Consider the following 11,239-nt stretch of genomic DNA (forward strand, 5'->3'; position numbering starts at 1 on the left):
TGAGTGCGATTTGCACCGAGAGCTTTATATGTGTTGCACATGTGCAAGTTAACTTAGCCTTTTATACACTGAGTGGCCAGATTATTATGACCACCCCATCAGTACAATGAAGTGAATTAGTTATGCAAATAATAATAATAAAACCTTGAGAGTATTTGCTTAGAAAGTTTTAATATTCAGTATTTTTGGAAGTGTCGATGAAGTACTGATGGGGTGGTCATAATAATCTGGCCACTCAGTGTATATATAGAATAAACTTGCTTAATTAGTCCTGCTTTCTGATTTAGCTAAACTTTTTCCAGCCCAGTGAAGCACCCCAACTTGTCTTTTAGGTAATTGTCAGCAACACAGCAGTACAGTAAATATCAACATGCAGCAGATTATTATTGTAGATCACGCAGGGAGAACAAAGGGTAAAATATTTAACTACAGCAGTGCTTGACTATATTCTGTGCAGTGAAAAAACCTGAAGTCATTTTCAAGGTCCACCATTTCTTCTTTTCAGTCGGGTCAAGTTTCTAAACTTTCTAAATCTCCATTTTCCGGCTAATGAAAAGAAAATGGGATTCTACCTAGTCTCCTATCTACCTACTCCAGGACTTCTGTGAGGATCAAATGAGATGAGGCATGTGAAAATGCTTCACAGACATTTGGTTAAAGTGTAAAATATTTGTACCTGGCTATAAAGCAACTCATGTTCCTGGGCTGAAGAAACTGCAAGGAAGCTAGTTGCTAGGGAGAGAAAGCTGGGCGTTGCTACTTGACATCATTACTCATCACCCACAGTGACCGTTTCTGGGCTGGGCTGGGCTGGGCTGTGGGCTGTGGGCTGTGGGCTGCATTTTGCACCATGTGTTCTTGGCAGCGTTGGCTGTGATTTGGTGGGGCCTGTGTCCCATTTGGGGGAAGCCAGGTGTTGGTTTGTCGGCACCAGGTCTTCAGTGCCATTTATTTTTAAATGGCCAGTGGGTCATGGCAGCTCCTGCATTGAGTGTCTGCCCCCTGGTGGTTATTGCGTGTCAAAGCTACCGGTCGGATGGACCCTTAGCCATATATAAATAGATAGATTGATAGATAGATAGATAGCCATTCTGACAGATCTGAGGTGCTATCTCATTGTGGTGGTTTTTTTTCATTGTGGTTTTAATTTGTATTTCTCTGATGATTAGTGACATTGAGCATCTTTTCATGTCTATTGGCCATCTGTATGTCCTTTTCGGATACATGCCTATTTAGGTCTTCTGCCCATTTTTAATTGGATTGTTTTGGTTTTGTTTGTTTTTTTTTGGGTGTTGAGGTGTATGAGTTCTTTATAAATTTTGGATATCAAGATTTATTGGCGTATCATTGGCAAATATCTTCTTCCATTCAGTGGGTTGTCTTTTTGTTTTGTTGATAGCTTTTCTTTGCTGTACAAAAACTTTTTATTTTTTTAAAATATATTTTATTGATTTTTTACAGAGAGGAAGGGAGAGAGATAGAGAGTTAGAAACATCAATGAGAGAGAAACATCGATCAGCTGCCTCCTGCACACCTCTCACTGGGGATGTGCCCGCAACCCAGGTACATGCCCTTGACCGGAATCGAACCTGGGACCTTTCAGTCCGCAGGCCGACGCTCTATCCACTGAGCCAAACCGGTTCTGGCTGTACAAAAACTTTTTAGTTTGATGTAGTTCTATTTGTTTATTTTTTTCTTTGTTTCCATTGCTCAAGGGAATATATCAGAAAAAAATATTACTAAATGTTCAAGAACTTACTGCCTATGGTTTTGAGTCTTACATTTAAGTCTTTAATCCAGGTGGTCTATTTTCATTTTTTTGTCCAATTTTCTCAACCTCATTTAGTGGATAGATTGTCTCTACCCTATTGTATGTTCTTGTCTCCTTTGTCATATATTAATTGATCATGTAAGTGTGGGTTTGTTTCTGGGCTCCCTATTCTGTTCCATTGAACTATATGTTTGTTTTTATGCTAGTACCATGCTGTTTTGATTACTATAGCCTTGTAGTATAGTTTGATGTCAGAAAGCGTGATACCTTCAACTTTGTTCTCTTTCTCAAGATAGCTATGGCTATTTGTGGTCTTTTTGGAATATTTGTTCCAGTTCTGTGAATTACACAATTGGTATTTTGATAGGAATTGTGTTGAATCTATAGATTGCTTTGGGTAATATGGACATTTTAACAATGTTAACTCTTCCTATCTGTGAGCATGTTATATGTTTCCATTTGTATCTTCTTCAATTACTTTCTTCAGTGTCTTATAATTTTCCAAGAACAGGTCTTTTACCTCTTTGGTTAAATTTATTCCTAGGTATTTTAAAAATATACCGATTTTTATTGATTTCAGAGAGGAAGGGAGAGGATGAGGAAGATAGAAACATCAATGATGAGAGAGAATCATTGATCAGCTGCCTCCTGCATGCCCCCCATTAGGTGTTGAGCCCACAACCCGGGGATGTGCCCTGAACAAGAATCAAACCCTTTCCTCCTAGTTCATAGGTTGATGCTCAACCACTAAGCCATGCGGTCCAGGCTATTCCTAGGTATTTTTTTTTATGTAATTGTGAATGGGATTGTTTTCTTTTCTGATAGTTCATTATTGGTGTATAAAAATGCAACTGATTTCTTGATACAGTGAAACCTTGGTTCTTGAATTTAATTCGTTCTGGAATGCTGTTCAAGAAGCGATTTGTTTGAAAAAAACAAAACATTTTTTCCCATTAGAAATCATGTAAATTGAATTAATCTGTTCCAGACCCACAAATGATCCCATTTTAACCTTTCTTATATAAAATTCATGTCTAATCTATAAATAAACACTTATTTTTCTTAAATTGATTGAACCACCCCCTACTAGCCTTAAATGAATCACTTTCAACATGCAGCATCTTTGCTTTTTCATATATCACTGCCTCCCAAGTGTTATCACAGGCTAACTCATTTTCATTTATCCAAATCAACAACAGTTTTTCTATCTCTTCAGTTGCCTATCATTGTTGTTTTGTGAACACTATCACACCCTTAACATTAGCACTCTTGATGGCCTATTTATGTTTTAAAATTGCACTAATCATTGATTTCCAGCCATAAAAGCATTCTCTCCTTTGTTGCCTGAGAGACGCTTTTTGTCATGTTGAGGTATCAGCATGAAAGGGTTGTCAGGTAGAAAACTGAAGTTTTGGTTGACAATCTAGACATATTTTTTTTATTTATATTTTTGATATTTATTTTATTTTATTTTATTTCCTTTATTGAATAAGATATTACAAATGTGTCCTTATCCCCCCAATGTCCCCCTCATCCCCCCAATCCTGCCCTCACCCTCACCCCCTGTTGTCCACATCCATCACTTATGCTTATATGCATGCATACAAGTCCTTTGGTTGATCATATTTTCTGTGAACAATTTGATCGAGAACCAAATTGTCTGAGATGAGAGACATTAGAGAACTGAGGTTTGACTGTATTTATTTTGTATCCTGCTACTTTACTGAATTTATTTATCTAATAGTTTTTTTTGGTGGAATCTTTAGGGTTCTTTATATACAATTGAAGTATGGTAGCAATCATTTCAGATAGAAGCTGTAGTTTAACTTTAACCCTGCTGTTTGGCTTCTGTGCTTATTTGCTTTGTTTAATAATAGAAAAGTTACTTTGATTTTCTAAATTGTATAAGTCATCCCATTCGATTGAATGCCTTATTGATTGTAACGTGACTATCCCATTGATTGTGATCTTACTGGTTATCGAAGCACATTTTTCCTTCATCTGGGAAGGACAGCACAGTTATCCCAACGTCAGAGGGCTCTAGACCCCAAACTGTAATTTAGATAAACCCAGGTTACCCAAGGGCTCTAGACCCAAAACTGTAATTTAGACCCAAGGGCTCTAGATAATGTGTTTATAACATGCTGTTTAAACTGCTTTTTGCAAACTAGGTTCCTCATTCCAGACCCGAGGGCTCTAGATGAGGTGTTTCTGTCAATTCAGCGACCCCGAGACCCAAAACAATAATTAACATGCTTAATTCTGCTTCTGTAAACTGCTTTTTTGCGAACCAGGTTCCTCATTCCAAACCTTGACATGTAATCAATACCTTTGTGATCTTTGCCTATATAAGTCTGGTTTTGCCACCATCTTATCACTATGAGATTTGGGAATGGCCCCTCATAGTCTCGGATTGCAATAAATGTGATTCTTTAATTAGACTTCTTGAGGCGTCCTTCTGTGATTCTCGGGGTACATTACAACACAATATGTTATCATATGCAAACAATGACAGTTTTGCTACTTCTTTTCCAATTTGTTTCTTCTTTTCTGATGGCTGTGGCTAGATTTCTGAGTGTAATTCCTTCCATGACGGAGCTCGTAACTCAAATTACTCGTATGTCAAATCAAAAAGTGAACGAGTGAAACACGTGATGCTGGGCTGATGTTGTGGCATTCACTGTGATGTTCACTGCGCCAACTAGCGGTGGGGTATCTGAAGCTGGCTCATAACCCGAATTTTAGCTCGCAACTCAAAGCAAAAAATCGGCTGAGAGGACTAGTATTTCGAAAAACTCGTTAGTCGGGACACTCGTAAGTCAAGGCCCCACTGTATTATGTTGAATAAAGGGTGTTGAGAGTGAACATCCCTGTCTTGTTCCTGATCTTAAGGGAAATGCTTTTAGTTAGCTGTGGGTTTGTCATATATGGCCTTTATTATGTTGACATATGCTTCATCTATTCCCACTTTGATGAGAGGTGTGTTTTTTAAAACATAAATTGATGCTGGATTTCTGTCAAATGCTTTTTCTGCATCTATTGATATGACCATATGATTTTTAACTTCATTTTGTTTATATGTGATGTTTCACATTAATTGATTTGCAGATATTGTATGAACTTTGCATCCCAGGAATAAATCCCACTTGATCTTGGTGGGATTTTTTAATGTATTGATGAATTCTGTCTGCTAATATTTTGTTGATGATTTTTGCATCTATATTCATCAGGGATATTGGCCTATAATTTTCTTTCTTTGTAATGTCTTTATTTGGTCTTGGAATCAGGGTAAATCTGGCCTCCTAATATGAGCTTAGGAGTTTTCCCTCCATTTGATTTTTTTGGAATATTTAAAAGAGGATAGATATTAATTATTCTTTGAATGTTTGATAAAATTTACCTGTGTAGCCATCTGGTCCAGGACTTGTTTGCAGGAAGTTTTTTTTTTTATTAGTGTTTTGATTCCATTGGTTGTAATTGGTCTATTCAGATTTTTTTTTGTTTCTTCTTGATTCAATCTTGGAAAATTATATGTTTTAGAAATTTTTATATATTTTTTCCAGATTGTCCAGTTTGTTGGCATATAGTTGTTTGTAATATTTTCTTATATTCCTTCAAATTTTGTGGTGTCTTTTGATACTTTTCCTTTTTCATTTTATTTATTTGAGTTCTCTCTCTTTTTTCTTGGTTAGTCTGGTCAAAGGTGTGTCAATCTTGTTATCTTTTCAAAGAACCAGATATTGGTTCATTGATCTTTTATACTGTTTTCTTAGACTCTATTTTGTTTATTTCCAATTTAATCTTTATTATTTCCTTCCTTCTACTCACTTTGGGCTTTGTTTGCTATTGTTTTTTCCCAGTTCCGTTAAGTGTAAAGTTAGATTGTTTATTTGAGATTTTTCTTGTTTCTTGAGATGGGTCTGTAATGCTATGAATTTCCCTCTTAGGACTGCTTTTGCTGTGTCTCATAGATTTTGACTTATTGTGTTCCTGTTTTCATTTTTCTCAAGGTATCTTTTGATTTCTTCCTTGATCTTATTGTTAACCCATTCATTGTTTAGTAACATGCTATTTAGCCTCCATGTCTTTGTGTGTTTTTCAGTGCTGTTGTTTTTTTAATTGTAATTAATTTCTAGTTTCATACCATTGTGGTCAGAGAAGTTGCTTGATATGATTTCAATCTTCCAAAGTTTATTGAGACTTGTTTTGTGTCCCAACATGTGGTCTAGCCTAGAAAATGTTCCATGTATAATCTAAAAGAATGTATATTCTGCTATTTTGAGGTGAAATGCTCTGTAAATATCAATTAAATCTATCTGATCTCATTTAAGGCTACAGTTTCCTTGTTGATTTTCTGTCTGGAAAACCTATCTATTAATGTCAATGGGGTGCTAAAATCCCCTAATATGAATATATTACTGTTGATCTCTCCAATTATATGCATCAAGACTTGCTTTATATAACAAGGTGCTCCTATATTAGGTACATAAATATTTACAAGGTTTCTATCCTCTTGTTTGATTGATCCCTTTGTCATATGTAGTACTCTTCTTTGTGTCTTATTATAGTTTTTGTTTTAAAGCCTATTTTATCAGATATAAATATTGCTACTCCAGCTTTTTTTCATTTCCATTTACATGAAATGTCTTTTTCCATCCCTTTCCTTTTAGTCTCTGTGTGTCTTTCATTCTGAGGTGGGTCTCTTGTAGACATCATATATGTATGTCTTGTTTTCATATCCATTCAGCTGCTCAATGTCTTTTGATTGGAACATTTAAGCCATTTACTTATTATTATTATTATTTTCCTCTTTCAGTATTCCAGTAGAATTTGTGTGTGTGTTTGTTTTGGAGGTGTGTGTGTGTGTGTGTGTGTGTGTGTGTGCTTGTGATTGGTTGAGGCCTTGTGATTGGTTGAGGCCAGGATGTCTTACCCAATGAGATTGCTCGGTATGCAAGCTCAGCTAAACCAATTCCACATGCCTGGGTTGTGGTCTGGATCCCCAGTAGGGGGTGTGCTGGAGGCAGCTGATTGATGATTCTTTTCTTCATTGATGTTTCTCTCTCTTTTTCCCCTTCTCCCTTCCTCTCTGAAATCAATAAAAATTTAAATAAATAAATAAATAAAATTTATTTTAATTTACATAATTGTTTTCTTATTGTCTAAATGTATAATTCTGTACCCATCTATTTAATTATTTCTTAATTTGTCAGTTTGTTTCCAGGAACCAATCTATTTTTCCTTCCATTTCTGTTTTATATGATAATTCTGTTCCATGTCATGATATTTCAGGTTCTGGGACTGATCCTCAGTTCCTTATTTTAGTTAATATGCTACATCTTGTTAAAATTCAGTTTAATAGCCACTGACATGAAAGTTTTAAAAAATTAAGTATGATTTTAAAAATTTTTTATGCTTAAAATACTAGGCATGGGAAATGTTGGTAGACGGAAAATTCTCAAAATTTTTTGATCCAGAATATAAATATTTGAATAGTTATTTCCATTGTTTACTAAGTGTGGGATGTTTTCATGTTTCCAACTTGAAATGGACAAATGTATAGTACATGAATGTTAATTTCTTGAATAGGCATTTTGAAATATTTTTCAAGCCTCAGAGGTTAATATCAGTATGAATGTCTGTTAAATCATTCAATTTACCTTACAAACACGTTACAGTTACTTTAGATATAGCCATATTAATCCCCCTCCCATGAGGTTTATATAACCAACTGGCACACATCACATTTTGTTATCAGAGGAAAAATGAACATGCCTGTAAATTACGGGGCAAGGTAGATGAGTGCACTGGCCTACATACATAGCTTGACTTCACCTTTTTTGTGTGTCTGATTTTAAAGCCATTCTTTTGGAGGAAACATTCAACCTAAACCTTCCTCAGAATGCAATTTCAAATATTGGAGGTTTCCTATGAGGAGGGTCTGTTAAAGGTATACTGAAGATCTTTAGGAATAAAGTGTAGAGCATATTTCAAACTTCATAAAGATTATCCATAATTTCCACACCACTAATCAAGCTCCTAAAGAAGCAGTCATGTCAGGCCTATTATGTTTGCTTGATTCCCAAAGACTTTAGGCCAGATTTTGGTAAATTTAGGAGTACTATTTGTGTGTGTGTGTGTGTGTGTGTGTGTGTGTGTGAGAGAGAGAGAGAGAGAGAGAGAGAGAGAGAGAGAGAGAGAGAAAGAGAAAGAGAGAAAATATAGTCAAATTTTAAAATGTTATAGGTATTTGAGTTTGTGTCTACTAAATATGCAAAATGTGACTTTAAAAAGAATTTGACAGTGTTACCATATGGATGAACTTTAAAAACATTGTGCTAAGTGAAAGAAGCCAGTTACAAAAGACTACATACTGTATGATTCCATTTACATGAAATGTACAAAAAGGGAAAATCTGTAGAGACAGAAAGTAGATTAGTTGTTGACTAGGACTGGGGGCAGGGGAGGAGGCAAATTTGGAGGAAAAAGGTGAATTACTGCTGATGGGGTTCTCTTATGGGGTCATAAAGATGTTTTAAAATAGATTGTGTTAATGGTTGCATTGCTCTGCAAATACATGAAAAACCACTGAATGGCATAGTGAATTATATTCCAATAAAGCTGGTATTAGAGAGAGATGGACACAATTAGACAGTTTAGCACAGGAAAACCGTACTTATGAGGATATGACATGTGATGGCAGAAAACAAGCATAGGAAGGATCGGTACTGCAAGAAACAAACTAAACTCAGAAGTCAGCAGGGCCTGCATGATTCCTTGTTTGCCTCTCTCATTGAAAGAAGGACAAAGTGCTTCAATTGACCACAAAAGAGTTTTAAACATGGCAAAACATTTTAAACAAATCAGATAAGTTAGAAATAGAACCCGATAGTAAAAATATATATATATATTTCTTCTTGGATACTTTTAGAAAGGTTTAAGTAATCATGTAACGATATTGGTTTAAGGATTAAATCATGCCAATTTATGCCAATGGCAGCAGGAAGAATATAATTCCATCTTTTTCTTTAGTAATATTTTAGGTGATATCTAGGATTAATAATATAATTTTTTATTACTATGAATATTGGAAGAAAGGGGTGTTTTATTTCCAGGCTATATTCCACAGGGTATTAAATTATAGAATAATTTCAGTGAAAAGTTTAGTCAAACCAGTTGTTTGTTACAAATACAAAACAACAGATTTTCAAGTTTATCCTCTAGGCAGGATATAGACAGAGACAATTTATAAAATTTTCCAGAAAATACAGCACAAGTTGTTCTTCTACCTGATGAACTCTGAATTATGGGTCACAGAAATCATTGGGAGAGGGAAATAGTTTTAAGCAAGTTAAATATATTCTAAAATAAATGTGTTGATAGCAATTAGCATATGGCTGACATTTTCTTTAACTTAATTTAATAATAAGGTTTCCTGAAGCATCAAATTTAAAACTAAAGTAATTTGATAATGCAATTCTAGAATTTTTATGTGAGAAGGAACATTATATATCGTTTCCCTTACATTACAGATAAGTAAAACAGACCCACGGGAGTGACATGACTTGCCCTAATCTTTTGTGTGTTTTTTTCAATGTCCTTCTATAAAGTTACTTTACCATGTGGCATTTGGGGATTACAATTCTCTTTCTATGTAATCCAATTTTAAGTGTGGATTTGCAAATATGTCAGAAAATGATGCATTCCAGTGACATTACCATAACTGGTGCCATGTAGGAGGGTGGAGTCCCTTCAGCTGTCAGTTTCCTGGAGAAGGGAAGTCAACAAGAGGGTACTGGCTGAGGTCAAATGGCAGGTAGGGTGTAAGTGAGTCTTCAAAGCCTCACACCTAGATAGCAAAAGTAGGGCCAGGACTGACCAAGCAAGGTCAGGAACTCTGCTAACCAAATGAAATGCAAAATCCAAGCTTTCAGGACTTGATCCACGATGAGAGCTTGACAGGGAGACAAAGGAAGGTAAGGGAAACCTGAGACTCAGCTGTGGAGATTTGCTAGTTTGGAGAAAATGCCCCGGAACAGATCACACCAAACAAAGATCCCTTATTCAGGCTTCTCTTTGAGTCTGCTCTCTAATCATTTACTCTGATCCTAAGAAGCATAAAAGTCCCTAAATTATTCCTTTGGAAGCTGGAGTAAATTATTCACATCATTAGGAACAATTCAGTGTCTGCAGAGAGGTCACTTGTCAGGTCATTCTGCCAAACAATAGAAAGAATTTATCTGGTTTGCTTCCTTAATTCTCCTTTCTTCCTTACCTTATTGTTGAGCCTACAAAAAGTCTTTCTCTTCTGCTAAAGGCTAATGAAATCCTTTTTCTTCAAGTCTGAGAAATAGATTCTAGTTTTATTTATCCTTTCCAATTTTTTTTACCTTAATTGAAGCAGGTTCTGCTCATTAAAATGGCATAATAATTCTGGATCAGTATAAGGTATCATGTTAGTAGAGCTGAGAACCCACCAAGGAGAGAGGCATAAATAACAGATTGGAAAGTATTGGCAGTACTTCCTTTAAACCAAAATATGAATATCAGCCTCTCCTACCTCCCAGCAACATGTGATTATGTGTTGGGGCTCCTCAGGTGCGCAGAATGTATGTGCAAAACTAGAACCGGTCGTCCAGCATTCTTCCTTCTTTAAAATTGGTCTGGGAGCCCTGGCCAGTTTTTCTCAGTGGTTAGAGCATTGGCCTCGAGAACGAAGGGTCGCAGGGCTGTACCTCAGTTACTGGTTTGCTTTCTGCCCCCAGTTGAGGCACGTGCAGGAGGCCACCGGTTAATGTGTCTCTCTCACATTAATGTTTCCCTCCTCCTCCTCCTCCTCCTCCTCCTCCTCCTCCTCCTCCTCCTCCTCCTCCTCCTCCTCTCTCCCTTTCACTCTCCCAATGGGAAAAATATCCTCAGGTGAGGATTAAAAAAATTGGTCTGGGAACATTTAAAATAGGAATATATTCGATTTTTTTAAACCAGAAATGATTCAGAACATTAAGGTCTTTTCTACACCCTATTTTCCATTTTAAATTCAATATAACTTTTCCAAAAATGAATCAATACTTGTATTATAGAATTGTACACTTGAAACCTATGTAATTTTATTAACTAATGTCACCCCAATAAATTCAGTGAAAACTTTAAAGATAATATACTAATAATAGTGGAGTTAGTAGATACTCTTTCCACACTAGGCATACTATTTACTTTTGAACTGAGATTAACCTGCTTTAGGAAGTTAGGGAATCCTTTCATTTCTGTTTTATGAAAATATTTTTTAAAAATTAAAAATGAATCAATACATTCATTAATATTTATATCAACCCACTTTTTTTGTGGAGGAAAGGAAATCCTCTGAAGGTTTGGAACAGCTCAGCCTTCAAAGGGCTAACTGAATGCTTATCGATAGTACTATAATCTTTTCCAAATGTCTCAGTGTTTTATAAATAATTAGAAGTACAA

Source organism: Myotis lucifugus, unplaced genomic scaffold, assembly GCF_000147115.1.
Source record: "Myotis lucifugus unplaced genomic scaffold, Myoluc2.0 scaffold_2, whole genome shotgun sequence".
NCBI classification, from domain to species: Eukaryota; Metazoa; Chordata; class Mammalia; order Chiroptera; family Vespertilionidae; genus Myotis; species Myotis lucifugus.